This window comes from Chroicocephalus ridibundus, chromosome 10 (assembly GCF_963924245.1).
Source record: "Chroicocephalus ridibundus chromosome 10, bChrRid1.1, whole genome shotgun sequence".
Lineage (NCBI taxonomy): Eukaryota > Metazoa > Chordata > Aves > Charadriiformes > Laridae > Chroicocephalus > Chroicocephalus ridibundus.
This window is the reverse complement of record NC_086293.1, coordinates 5,778,546-5,792,740: the sequence shown is the minus strand read 5'-3', so window position 1 is coordinate 5,792,740 and position 14,195 is coordinate 5,778,546.

Below are 14,195 nucleotides of genomic sequence, written 5' to 3'. Positions count from 1 at the left end.
GCTTTCCAGTACCATGACAGCTGAATCCTGACTGTACTGCAGAAATGCTGCATGGTAGAGTCTTGAGACTTGAGAGTCTTGCTCAGAGCTTTATGCTCAGTTTCTCACAGTCATCTAGCAGCTTCAAGCAAATATTTGTACCTCTCCTCTCTCCCAAATCACTGTAAAGTGGACTTACTGGTGTGTCCTGTGATGTACGGGCTGCGTGTTACCGAGGGGGATGCAGGAAGTGGGAAAGAGCCTTTGGGAGAGTGCAAGTGCAAAGATAAACCATGTACACACAGAAAACAAGGGAGAACATGAAAAAAGTAGGGGATAGTAAGTACATGCAGTAAGTATGCAGAAAGTGGCATTATGGCAACAACACGTATGGTTTTCTGACTAAACACATTTCTTGAACTGGGAATGAGTTAAAAGTTCATTTCAAGCACTACACAAAATCCCTTGCTGGTTTTTGAGATTTAACAAGGGGTTTCCTTTTTTATCTGTTTTGTTACTGTAGGAAACAGCCACTCAACCAGCAAAAAAAACTCTTCGTACAGGAGGAAGCAAGAAAAGATTATACACAGCATGCTGTGAAATGCCTGCAAGACACACACTGGGAGTATAAACAAATTCCTCCTAATGTTTTCCAGCAACAAGGATTTTAGAGATTACTTGTAACAGCAGCAGCTTTAAAAAACAAAGACTAAACAAAATGAGGAAAAAGTATGGTTTTAAGGCAACTATCCTTCTGAAGAGGAGGGAGGGGTTTGTTTTGTTTTTTCTCTTTTTTTTTTTTTTTTTTTAAGAGAAATTATCAGGCCATCAGTCCAGGTTGTATATCTGTTCTCTTCATGACTTCTCTCTACAGGAGTTTAATTGGGTCAAGTGTCTGTATGTGACGGTTTTGATGCATGGGGAAACAACGAGCAAATCGGCGAAGGTGGGCTATAATGATTGCAGACACTGTGGATGTGTATAAACATGTTGATTTTGGATTCCAGAGTTGTTTTATCCCTGAGGGATTCCATCAAGGGTCTTAGCAACAGCTATGTGATGTTTGTCATATGTAGCTTCTGCAGTATTTGGTAATTCTAATCTCTAGCTTCACAGTGGTGGTGGTTACAGCTCTGAAAGCTCTGCACGTATCAGTTCCAAGGAAACACACATGCATGGTACCACTGCGATCACCAAGACATTTGGAGCTGGACAGCTGAAAATTCTGAACACGGATCACTTTTTACTCTCACTTAAGTTCAGCCACACCTAGGAAGAAGCCCTGACGCTGCGCTAGCAGCATAGGGTACTCAGCAGCTTTTGTCATGGGAAACATTATCAGCTGAAGTGAGGTAATGTAAAGCTGCGAAGAGGGACAGGCTGCAGGAGCTTGTGCCGCAATTTACGCAAGACACTTGCCCTAAGTTTCCCTCTCCATGAAACAGTTCATGTTTTTTCACCCGAAAGGAATGACTTCCTCTGGCAACATCTCTCTCTGTACTGCTCTGACCCCAGGCAGCCTCCACAGCCCCAGAAATGCTCCAGGACAGGGATGTTTCAGGGCAGGTTACTGAAACTGAGCACCACCAAGCCCACTTACCTTGGAAATGCAGGCGGGCCTCGGCACGTGGTGTTAACGGTGCAGACCCAGATCCCTGCCATCATAGGGGACTTCATAAAGGGCCGGTTCTGCTGCCAAACTCAAAATGCTGGGTCAAGAAACGAGACTGGCTCGAGGGCTCTTCCCCTCCCTCTTCCACTTGCCCCCTCGTGCAGTCGACGGTGTCTCTTCTTTCTTCCAGGTGCTTCGGAGCCCTAGTCAGTGGGGAAAGAATATAGCAAGAATGAAGTTTCATAAATTTCTTTGCATGAACGATACAGAAGCACTTCAGGACAGAGCAGAAGGGAAAGGGAAAAGCACTGAATTTTTAGTAATTCAATCTGGTGCCCACCCACAAAGGAGAAAAATCCCACTGTCTCCTGGGGCACAGTGCACTGCGCCAGCAACTGCCGGGACATCCTCCTGGGCTTTGCTCTCCAGAGGGCTTTGTTTGTGAACATTTAGTTGCATTTATAGGAGTGCAGGGCATTTTATACAGCGGTCTATTCCTTTTGGGATGCAGATCCTTATTCTAAAACCAGCATTGGTAAACGATAACCAGAAAAATATCTAAACCTCCCCTCTGCTTCTGGAGCTAGGGTTAAGGAGCAGTTTGGATGTCCAGTAAACCACTGCAAATGATAATAAACATGTGACGTGAAGGTCTGAAGCTCTTAATCTGAGAAAGACATGTTTTTTACCACTTCTAGACACAAAGGAACAGCAAACTGTAAAAATACCAGTTTTAATACCGAGCATTTACATGTAAGTGTGTATCATTCAGAGACTGTTAGTACACTCGACTTAAAACAATACTGCCAGTTACATTTGCATGGGAAAACTCAAGCCTGGCAAACAATATCATTGCCTAAAAAGTGGTACATCCCTCCCAGGCCTAATTGCCATCTTTTAGGTGTATATATCTACCTGCTGCAATACGATTGTTAAATTGTGATGAACACACAACTAATTATGAAATAGGGGCATTTTTGAGGGATAATTTTGGCATCCCCCACTGAGAGAAAGTAATTTTTTTTTTGAGAGAGAGTTTTTCTCTTGATTCTTTCTGCTTCAGGCCTTCTTCAGAGAAAAAGACCCTTCTGAGCTGTTGGACGTACCAAATCACAGCACGACTGGATAGGACTGACAAGAATTTTCCCTGTATTCCATTATTTGACAGTTTATGTTTTGTGTTCAGTATAATGTTTGTATGCTTATCATAATGCAACATTACATTTAGTGTAGTGTCTGGGCAGTAATCTTTTGTGTAGTCTGGGAGGAAAACAATGCTTTTGCCCAAAGAGAAGTTAAAAAGATGGGAGGAAGCAATGAGAGATGTTTATGGCTTTTGCAGGCTGTTTGGACAGCAGAACTCACAGGAGATTTTAGCAATAGATGCAAAGCTTTGTGCCAGGAAGGAAGAGGGAGGCGTGTTTAGCCACATTTTGAGGCTAGGATGCTATTTCCCATAAAGCGGAGTTCTGCATTGTGGCTGTGAGTACCAAGGTTTATTTTGCTTTGTCTTTGGATCGTGGGAGTAAAATTCTGGTCTCCTCGAAATATGTGGGATGTTCGTGACTAAGATAATAAAGGCAAGATTTCGCCATAGACATTTTGAATCGCCTCCATCCCAGCCTCTCCCAGCATGCTGGCTGGGATCCTTCCCAGCCAGTTGTGTAGCATGGCCCGATGCACCTGTCTGCCACCTGCCTGATGAGCTCCTTACGATACACAACCCTCTCCCACTAGTTACTGTTAACTAGCATTGTGTTCTCCTGGGCTACGGAAAACTGCCCATGGGCAATGGGAGAATCCCCTGGAAGATTAGTCCCAAAGGGAGAGCTTCAGGGAACAACATCGCCTGCTGCAGAAAGTTTTACAAACCAGCTGCGGTTACCCACCATCCAGGAGATGAATATTTAGCATCTGCTTTAGAGCAGCGACTCCGGATCTAACCATGCAACTCCCCATAGCTCCCTTTCACAAAGGGCAACAGCTAAAAAGGGAGTGCTGAGGTCTCACAGCTCCAACTCTTCTGAACTAGTCTCTTCCTTGCCCGGAGTTGATCAGCACCACTCTCCCAAGAGTGTGCAAAATGGGTGAGGAGGGTAACTAAACTAGCTTTCTTGCAGCCAGGCAAGTTCACAAAACCCTTTGGCTTGCTGGACTGGCTGCAGAAACTCCCCACATTTTTAGAGAACATTTTTTGCTTCTATTGTCAGCATTAAGTTGATGGTTGGACTAGATGATCTGAAAGATCCCCTCCAGCCTAGGCAAATCCATGTTTCTACCCCCAATACTGCTTTTCTCTCTTGTCCTTCCCTGGCTGAACCTTTACCAAGAGTTAGGTAGCACATGGATTTTGTAGTCGGTGGAGTTATACCCCTTACCCTGTGCATGTAGGAGAATGTGCCACCCTGCAGACACCATCATACTCCATAGCCTATATCTCCCTTCCTCAGGAGATACTACCTCACAGTGGGAATTTGCTCAGTTAGGAATAATCCCCAGGAAGGATTCACAGCTGGCTGAGGGGGGGCTTGCTAGAAGGGAGGGTTGTAGCTCCCCTCTTCCCCATATGAATTGCAGATACAGCATCCTCATCCCTGAGCTGTGTTTTCTGGAAGGACTCTGACTTCACCTTGTGCTTCTGCTGCAGTCACAGCATCCAGGTCTGCAGGTTCTGCTCAGGGCCCCTCACCCCATCTCCGATCACTTGATGGTGGGGAACTGCTGGGAGTACCTGTGTCCCAAACCTCTCTTGGGAATTCAGCAGTCTCCTCCCCATGCAGGCACCAGCTGGCAGCAATCCACTCCTGCTCAGCTCTGCACCCAGACTGTACGCAAGCAATTTTAAACCCAGGGTGTGGACTAGTTGAATATGACTAAGAAAATGAAAGATGACTAAGAAAAACAAGTTCTTGCGCTGTGGAATATATCTCCAGCCTGAAACAGCCAGAGAACTCTGCAATTCTCCTGCAAAGCCCTGAGAGGCACACAGATCTCCTGATAACATCAAAGCACCCTGAGCCAGAGTCTCTGCCTCCCGCTCATCTCCCAGCAGAGCTGAGACCATGGCACCCATGTTCAGAGACACCTCCTCTGCCTGGTGGTCTTCCAGGAGCCTGTATCAGTGGAAGAACTTTCTCTACCCACTGCTTTTCACTCCTGTGGAGCAAGCGGCTGTGTAAACGTGTGACCAGGGCTGTCACCTCCCGCTGCAGCCCTCTGCCCTGTCCATTTGCGACTCCATGTCAAAGCACACCAGGGTTGCTGTGTCCGTGGAAGCTGTTGGCAGGTGTATGCAAACTTGTCTGGGTAAACTTCACTCATATTACTTGGCTGATTTCTAACCTTCCAGTCATTCTCTGGCTTCTTCTGTCTCTTCTTTTGTGGTTTTTCTTTAATTTTTCCCCTAATAATTCACATAATTCTGGTTGCTATGCAGTGTTTCCAGGCTCAGCCATCTGTAACAATCCCCCACCACGGGTGTGTGCAGCTTGGCTGCAGCAGGGACGCTTTGCTGATTAATTTGCCTTTTTTGCATAGCTATTTTGGATGCTTGGAAATAAACTGAAAATAAAACTGTTACTAATACCTTCCCCTTCCTTGTGCCAATTAACTTCAGCAAATTAATCTTTTTCAACACCATCCTTTGTGTGGTCTAGACGAGAGTGCAGACAGTCATGTAAACTGTATGGCTCAATTCTCTCTCCACCTTCGCTCTCACCAGTGCCACCCAGACGAAGAAGGTGGGTAGAGGGGAGCAAGGAAGTAGCACATTTGGACATCTACATGGGTCCTGTGCTGGGTCATCCCATGGGGTGAGGAGGAGAATCCCAGAGGCTGTTTCCTCTGCCAGAAGCTGGAAAAAGGGAAGGATCTGGTCCTGTTCCCACACATACTGAACACATGTCCCAGCCTCTAGACTATTAAAAGGCAACCATTTGCTGTTTCATAACCCTTTGCTAATGCCTGAAAGGGAGTGCTGTACAGCTCCCAAAGCTCTGCCAACAGGTATGTTGTCACCTTAACCGCTCTTCTGATCTGTGAACAGTAAGTTTCCAAAAATAATTGCCTAGCCTCTTGATTGCATTGTCCTCTCCGCCTTCCTGCCCATGGCCTGGCTGGGCAGGTCGTGCTGCATTTGAGTAGGGAAGGTCATTCACCTGCCCAGGCTTCAGCCACACAGGAGAATGAATAACCCGTTAATATTGCTCCCCATTTTATGCATCAGGACTCTTTATGCATACAAGCAGCCCCAAGATTATCTCCTTCCTACATACAATTCCATGATTTCCCTACCTAAATACATCCACCATCAAAACCATGCTCTTAAATCATGCCCCAGAGATTGAGAGCCTTGCAGGAATGAAAATGTTCTTTGGAAACAGAGATGTTTCCTTAAGCTTCTGAACCTCAGAAACAATTGTAAAGCCAGAGGAGTCAATGAAAGGGAGAAATGTTGTTTAATGTAGTTTAAATAGTTGCTGTGTAGGGGTTGTTTTCCAAATGAGTGAAGTCACCTCTTGCTGGCATGCAGGGGGTGGGTGGGAACAGACTACAATGACTTTAGATTATTCCAGAATTCAGATACCACCCACTGCAGGAGGACAGAGACTGCAAAGAGCACTGAATTACACCAGGGTATTCCCACTGAGTGAGGAAGCAAGAATAACTGCTGTGAAGACCCCTTCCCAAAGGCAGGGCATGCTGGGATGGTAGAGCATAATGAATTGTGGATTTTAAGCACTTCAATTTCTGCCATTATGTTCATCATCAGCTCCACCAATGTTTTAGAACAATGTTTTGGCATCATAAGAAGTGTGACTAACATCAACTGGTAATTAAACAGTGCAGGACATCAGAGTAGCAACAGGGAAAATGTAGGTACAAATCAGGAGATGCTACGCCTTTCATTTGTGTGGCACCTTAAACGTGAAAGTGTGAATTACAGTGCACAGGGTGGTGGGGAAATCCCTCCAGTACAAGAGCCTCTGCATGGTGGACAGTGGGCAGTGGTTGAAGGTGGGATGCAACCATGGATACAGGGGAAGTCTCAGGAAAGGAGCAGCTCCTGGTGACACTAACACTTCTTTGCCTGAAGAAGTAGTTACGTGTATGACCAGGGATTCTCACATAATACATTGCCTCAGGATTATGACACTAAAAAGGAAGCATTACTGCTAATAAGTGAGAAGAGAAATCAGCACTAATCCCTACATATGGGCTGCTTAAATCAAAGAATTTGCAGTGATTACAGGTGTTCTAAAGAACGAAAGATTAGCTCCCACCTGAAGAACAAAAAAGAGAGTGAAAAGCATACTGGAAAGCAAAGAGAAAAACTAGCAATCTTGTTTTGTGTCTGCAGATTAATAGTAAACCCTGGGTAAGTCTATAGAATGCAGAAGCAAATATAGGTCTTATATAAGCATGAGTATGATAAGTGCACTAGCCTCTTCCCAAACCTTGATAATCCACCCATAAACTTTCTACCTGTCATATATCTGCTCAAACCCAAGAAGTCTTGCCTTATTAGTCATTTGATTGCACATATCTTCCCCCTCTCCCCCCCAGACTAACTCCTTTCTTCGCCATCCTTATCTATGAGGGTAAGACTCTGGATAAACAATTAAAATACAGTTGTGAACTGAGCAAAACAGAAAAGAGCTTGCTGTTTCTAGGCAGTCTACAGCCATCCTACCTATCAGCATCATTCATACAGAGTCCAGAGTCATAGTAAAGCCCCAGGGTCTTCATCAACAGACAATCTGAGTGCAGAGACCAACAGCTTCAACCACAGGGAGAAGAGCAGGGACAGAGAAGTAGCCCCTCACTTACCTATCAATAGCAAATATCTGCTGCTCTTAAAAGGACAAGAAACTAGGAGCCCAGGCAACCCCAGAACCAGCAGGGCAGGGGTCTCACCAGTCAGTGCTCATACCACAACATCCAAGTCAGGCAGGCAGGGGGACAGCAGTCAGCATCAAGCAAGAACCCAGAATCAGGCAAGCTCATGGTGATGAGGCAGAGCCAAAATTAAGCTAAGAAACACATCTACAGACTACATACACCAACCAAAACTAAACCAAGCTCAAGACTAACTGCCCTGGACTGAGTTTAGATAGAGCCCCTGTGCCCATGGGCGGGGGTCTGTGAGTGGAAGCCCCAGGTGAGGCTGATCAGGGCCATTAAGGCCCATAAGGGCCCTGACATCTGCAACACAACACGTGAACAGTGCTATCACACAGGTGAAAACCCCCTTGTATGGAGTGTTATCAAAGTTAATTCCCCAGGAGAAAGCTTGCTGTAGCATTGGAAAGGAGGTCTTGGCAGAGGAGTGGTGGCAAAAACCTGTTCACATTGGTCATGGATCATGTAATCTTCTCTGCCCCACAGCTAATGACAGAAAAGTAGAGCTGGCTGTAGGCAAAAGCAAAGCAAACACCAGCCTTGCCCAGCTCTGTGACCCCAGTTTCTATCTTTAACGGAATGAGGTTGCCTTGTCTCTTTGGAGTGGCATAAAAGTTGGTTGTGCCTCCAATGAGGACAAGCCAAGAACTGTCTGCTAGAAAGACACAACCCCTCGGTGCCTTCTCCTTCTAGCTTCCAAGGTGGCAGCTGGCAGCAGGGCAGTCCTGACCAGCCACTCAGTTTATTTTCTGCTAAGGAAGGTGAGGAGGTGACTTTTTTTTACGCTGTGCCCTCCTCTTGTCCTGGGTGAGTGAAATGTCCTGGGATGCAGAAAGCCCACGCTGGCCAGGAAAGGGTCAGTGCATTTGCAGGGGGGCAGATGTTGTGCTTACCTTGCTGCACCTGCTGCAACCTTGGCTTGGAAGGAGGGCTTAAAAGGAGTGAGCTAAACCTAGGAGGGGGTGTGAAGGTGTCTGGTTTCTCAGGCTGGGCTTAGAAGCAAACAAGAATCTGGTAATGGTTTATTGTAAGATTGTATTTTGCTTGGTTCTCAATTGCAGCATGGTATGTGGCTCTAGCTAAGCAGAGGAAGGAAAAAAACCCCACTATATAACTTTAAAACAGTTTTGACCTTGCTGTGAATTTGCTAATGGGTCTTCACAGGTAATTCAATGATGTGCTTACATGTGATGGAGTTGCAGGTTTAACTTTGTTCCCCTCCAGGGTAGGCTTCAGCACTGTAGGTCTCTGTGGGCTCTGCAGGTAGGCTTCACTGCTGGCCACTCAGTCCTTGTCCCTGCAGTAGGTGGCTAAGCAGGGTGAGCTCTGCTTAAGCTGGGTACCCTGCTGTGGGGATTGCCAGGAGCAGCTGTGTGACCTTTACTAATAAGGTGTTGCCTTGTATTAGTTCTTAAATTCATTACTTTTGTTTCTTTAAATATATCACCTCCTCTCCTATGAGCAAAGCACCGTCTTGCCCTCACTCCCTCCTGTTACTCTGTATATCATCACATCTTTCTTACTCCTTTCCCTGACCTGAGACTGTAAACACTTCCACCTTCCTCTAGGAGAGGTGGTGCCTTGTTTTACCTTCCTGATGCCTTCTCCGGCTGGCTGCACCCAACTCTATCACCTGGTGTTTGAGAATGGGGTGGTGAAGGCTGAAGCACGCTTCAAGTGAAGCGTGCTGAGTTATGCAATGGCATTACAGCATTTCAATAGTGTAATCCTTCCCAAAGCAGCTCACCGTAGGGTTAAGAAAGCGAAATAAATGCCTGCTTTCCAAGCAGAGAGATCTTGCTCTGTAACGACACTGAATGTCTTTTGGATTGGGCTAGTGCAGAGCGTACCGTGTAGAGGAAGCGTTCAAGTGGTTTCATGTATTGAGGATTGCCTTTAATTTGTCCATAACGAAACTCCCTTGTTTCTGTTCTCCGGTGCCTGGTCCTTAGCTCCTTCTAGTGGGGAAAGGGGAAGGCTGCAGACTGAGTGTTGAGGTGCAAGTGAAATCCGAGCTGAATATCACGATGCTTGTTGAATGCCCATAAAGCTGGACCACCATAAACTTAATGGGCTCCTCTGAGAGGAGGCTCCCTGGTAACTCCTTGACCAAGTCCTTTGGCGCAAAGCTTAATGTTACATTAAGTGTGATGTTAAAAATAGGGTGAACTTCTGTTTCTGATTTTTCCCTTTCCTTCCCTCTGCATGACTGCTTGAGTCCTTTTCTCAGGATGGAAACAGCTTGGCAGCGCCTGCAGGTTTCCTATCCTGCAGCTTTCCTATCCTGCAGCTTGGATGTGCCTGCTGTGAGTGAGGGACTTGTGTTCCTTTCTTCCATAGTGGGACGATGTAGCAGCAAGCAAAGGGAGCAGCCAACAGCATCCAGAGCAAGCACCAGATGAAGAAACGGGGAAAATCAGAGGCATGTGGAAAAAGAGGCAACACAGATGTGGTTAAGCAAGTGAATGGTGGTGTGATGCAGAGCGCTGTGTAGCACCCCTGGCCAGGGAACATCTGCAGGAAGCACAAGTAGTGTCACCATGGTGCACCGATGACTATGCCTCTTCCATGTCAGGTAAAGTAACGCGGGTTAGACCCAACACTTAGAAGGATCTAGGAACGCGCATGGCCACCAGGAGTAAGAATTATGCTGTAGCCATTGTAATGCTGCCACTAAAGTACTTAAGAAACAATTGCTGTGATTTATGATCCCATCAAACCCAACACGTTTGTGCCAGTGATGAGGTCAGTGATTTATTAATTGCTTTGTATGGGGTGTCATAATGCTGATTGCCAGCTACTTGGGTTGTAGAGTGGAATTCAGACCTGTTCCTTTGAATGTGTCTGTGGACTGCACCTTGACAGTATCCACTCTGTTTCTGAGCATCCCATCACAGGCTTTCAGTTCCCTGAACTCTTGGACAGAGCTTAGGATGGGAGAATCCAGAGGTATTTTAGTGTCAGGGCACTGAAGGCAAAGCTGAGTTACTCTCCTGATGGGATTTGTATTTTTCTCCTGCTCTAGAGACAGCCTTTGCGGAGCCTTGTTCCCTGTGAGGGTGAGTAGGTTTAGGAGATACTTCTATAGCTTTCACGGAAAGTTTTTGCAAGGGCATTTCGACTCCCTCGATGTTCCATGGATTACACGTTTCAGAACATTTATTCAGAGGCGTGGAGACCTCCCCAAAAAATCCTGCCTTTCACCTCTCTTAAACGCTATGTTTTGGGAAGAGGGCCCAGAGTATCTGGAGCAGTACTGACCTCCCAGTTGGGACACTGAGCATCAGTGCAGCAGAATTACACTTGATGGACACTTTTGTCTGGACGCAAAACCAAGGCCTGATGCCTCTGTGTGTTGGGATCTAACTTGAAGCTCTGATCAGAAAAGCTGTGAAAGGTAACGCTTTGAAAGTGCCTTTTCCAAGTAGCATAAAACTTCATAAATTGTGCTCTGCTGGACAAGAATGACATAGCCAAGTGCAGAAGTGCTCATGGTTATGAGAGAATCAATTAGGGCATGTTGATGAATAATGCATGTGCAGCTTAGGAGGGATGGATGACATCGGTTTTATTTTTGTACTGTTAATTGAAAGTGATTCTAGGACAGAAAAGGGAAGATGGGGGAGATTCTGGTCGGAGCGCCAGAAGCTGGAGGCTCACCAGCAACACTTCCTGTCCATTAAGCTGTAAAAACCTCAGGAAGAGGAATTGTACTAATGTCCTCTACAGCTCCTAATCCATGTAACTGATACTGCCCAGGCACCCAATTCAGACTGTAAATGATATGAGCGTTTAAAGAGATAGAAGTTGAAGCTGTTGCTTTGAAATCTGATGGCCTTTCCTCTATTAAGATAGCGTCTGCCTTGCTCTTTTTGGGGGCCCAGTTGTAGGATATCAGTCAGCTCTATTTATCCCTAGAGAAGAGGCTCCGCTGTTCCTTGGATGTGCAGGGATCTCTGAAGGAGAGCTGGTGCAGCGGGGTGCCAGAGGAAGCCTGGCACCCTGGTGGGAAACGATCTGTTACTGCTCACATGTGCCAAAGTTGCCCAAATACTGGTGTGCAGCTGTGTCATGAGGAGACCAGGTCAAAATCTGATTTTATGGGTCTGTGCACTGGCTGGGTTTGCAAAAGCCTGGGAGTCTGTGTCAGCCCTGAGACTGGCATAACTGCTGCAGGCTAGAGCAGGAGCCTGGCAGAGGAGGAGGAGTGCTCCGCATCCCCTTGCTTTGGTGTTTCCCAGCATCCAGCTAAGGGAATTTCCCCATGCTTGGGCTTCTGCCCAGCCCAGAGCAAAGCCTGCTGCAGGTGCCCAGCAGTATTCACACCAGGTGAAGGATGTGAGGGAAGGACAGGGGGCATGCTGCTGCGGTGAGCAGTCAGCCTGAGGCCCCATGTCAATCTCTTGTCTGTATAGCTATAATAGTCTCTATCACTATTTTTAGTGATGGTTGGTGTATGTGTGAAGGGACTTGGAGGGTTGTGTGGATGGCTGCTCCACTCAAGTTGGGTGGGAAATATTGATCCCACGTGGAAGACTTAATTTCTTGATTTGCTTACACTGGGAGGGGTCACTCCTTCAAGCTAATCTTCCACAGTGATGGTAAAGGACAGCTGGTACCTGTTTAAAGAGCTGCCACGTGTAGTGGGACTTGAGGGTACTTAGGTTTTCTTGAGGAATAACACGAGAGCCTTCTACCTCAGTTCTATCTGGACGGTATAACTCCAGCCTCAGTGTTGCAAACCAGTGTAATAGCTCACGCTAGCTGCTTGGACTGAATGTTGGTGGTGATGTGAGTTTCTGGTGGCATCTGCTTTGGTGTGGTGAATGTGGGTGTCCTGAGGCTGGACTGTGACCCACCTGCTGAGAAAGCACGAGTGATGTGGAGCTGTGTGCAGGGGGCAAACACTGCAGTGGGACTGGGCAGTGCCTCCCTTGTGCCAACCCCAGCCCAACACATCCACTGGACAACACGGATGTCCGATTGCAAAGATTTGTTGACTTTGAAAGATAGTGGTGGTACACTTATAGAAGCCAAGAATAACTTTCTAGGTCTGTTTTGGCTGCCTTAGTTAACTTCATAGAAATCAGAAGGTGCTAGCTGGTGGAGCGCTTACAGGGGTGGCCCCTGAAGCAGCCATCCTCAGCTGGACTGTGCTTGTCAATGCTACTGTGGAGCAAATGCCTGAAGTGTGATAGTTTTCTCATGTTGTAATGTGGAATAAAAGCCAGTAAGAACTCCTCACTGCTCTGGTGGGGGCTCTTCTGCCTGCTTCAACTTGCACTTCTTCCACTCTGCCTCTGAGGCCTCTGCTGTCATCTCTCTCTCTGGATGTCTCCTCTGTGTGACGTGCTTGGGCAGGGAAGGAAAACCTGGCATTTCATGTCAGATTTAACAGAAGATGGTCCTATGGAGGCTGTGGATGTGTCTAGATGGGGAGAAGTGTGAAGGTTTTCTGTGATACCTCAGGCCTCTGCAAAGCCCCCAGGGGCACGCTATTTGTGAGGTGGCTCTGTGGTGTTTTTATGGTCCTTTTATTCTGGATCAGCTCTGGCTTCCCTGAAATCCAGGAGACCCCTGAAGGACTAAGGGTTGAGTTACACTGATCGTGCCCAGGCTGCCACTACACATCCAGGGTCAGACACCAGTCTCCCACTTTTATTTTTCATGCTCTGGATGTTTCAGTACCAGCTGGGGACCAGAAAGGCACTTTCTCTGCAGGTCCTGTTCTTTTCCTTCCCTTTAACAGAAGAAAACACCAGGCTCCTGCTGTTGTACAGGATGAGCAGCACGTTCTCGGCACGGTGTCAGCAGCGTGTCCTGGCAGCCATGAAGGCTATCAGCACGCCGGGCTGTGTCTGTGGGACCACGGCCAGCCGGCGGAGGCGAGCGATGCACTCCCCTTTTACTCACCGCTCATTAGATCACATCTGAAATGCCCTCTGCAGTTTTGGATGCCCCCAATATGTGAGAGAGGCCAATTTAAGCGAGTTTCACGGAGGCTGTGAGAGGGCTGGGGTATAACAGTCTGAGGCAACGGCGTGGGTCGAGCTGGAGAAGGGCTTGGGTGGGCTCGATGGTGGTCACCCAGTGCCTGTGGGGGGTGTGTGGAGGCGGCAGATCCAGGTTCACGGCAGGAGGGTGAGAAACAGCGGTTGTAGACATAAATGTGTCTTGTATCAGCCTGGATGTGCGGGGAAAGTTCTCTCCTGTGAGGAAGTCCAGCGCTGGAGCAGGAATTTAATACATGGACGGCTTTAAGGCCTGTGTTGTCCCTGCCTTGAGGGGGAGGCTGGAGGAGAGACCCCCTGAGGCCCCTCTGCTTTAATTACCATGGGACCCTGTGGCTAATTAACAGCATCTCGGCCCGGCAGGCGGGTTACCCCCTCGCTCCATGCGGTCGCTCTCCTCAGCCAAGGCCCGGCCGGGGAGGCCCCGCATCCCCCGGGCCGGTGCTCGTCTCCCTCCGTTACCCGCTCCGGGCCTGCCCGGGTCGCGGATGGGGCTCCGTGGGCCTCCGGCCGTCAGCCCAGAGCAGCCCGGTCCCGCGGCGAGCGGTCTTCGAGGGTAGCGGCCCCCTCTCGGGGCCGGGGCGCCCCGTCCCCGCCGCCTTCCAGCCCTCTGAGCCGAGGGGGAACCTTTCTCCGCCCTGCGGAACCTTTGCGGCGGAGGCGCCTGTTGCTGCCCGGGGGATCGTGCGGCT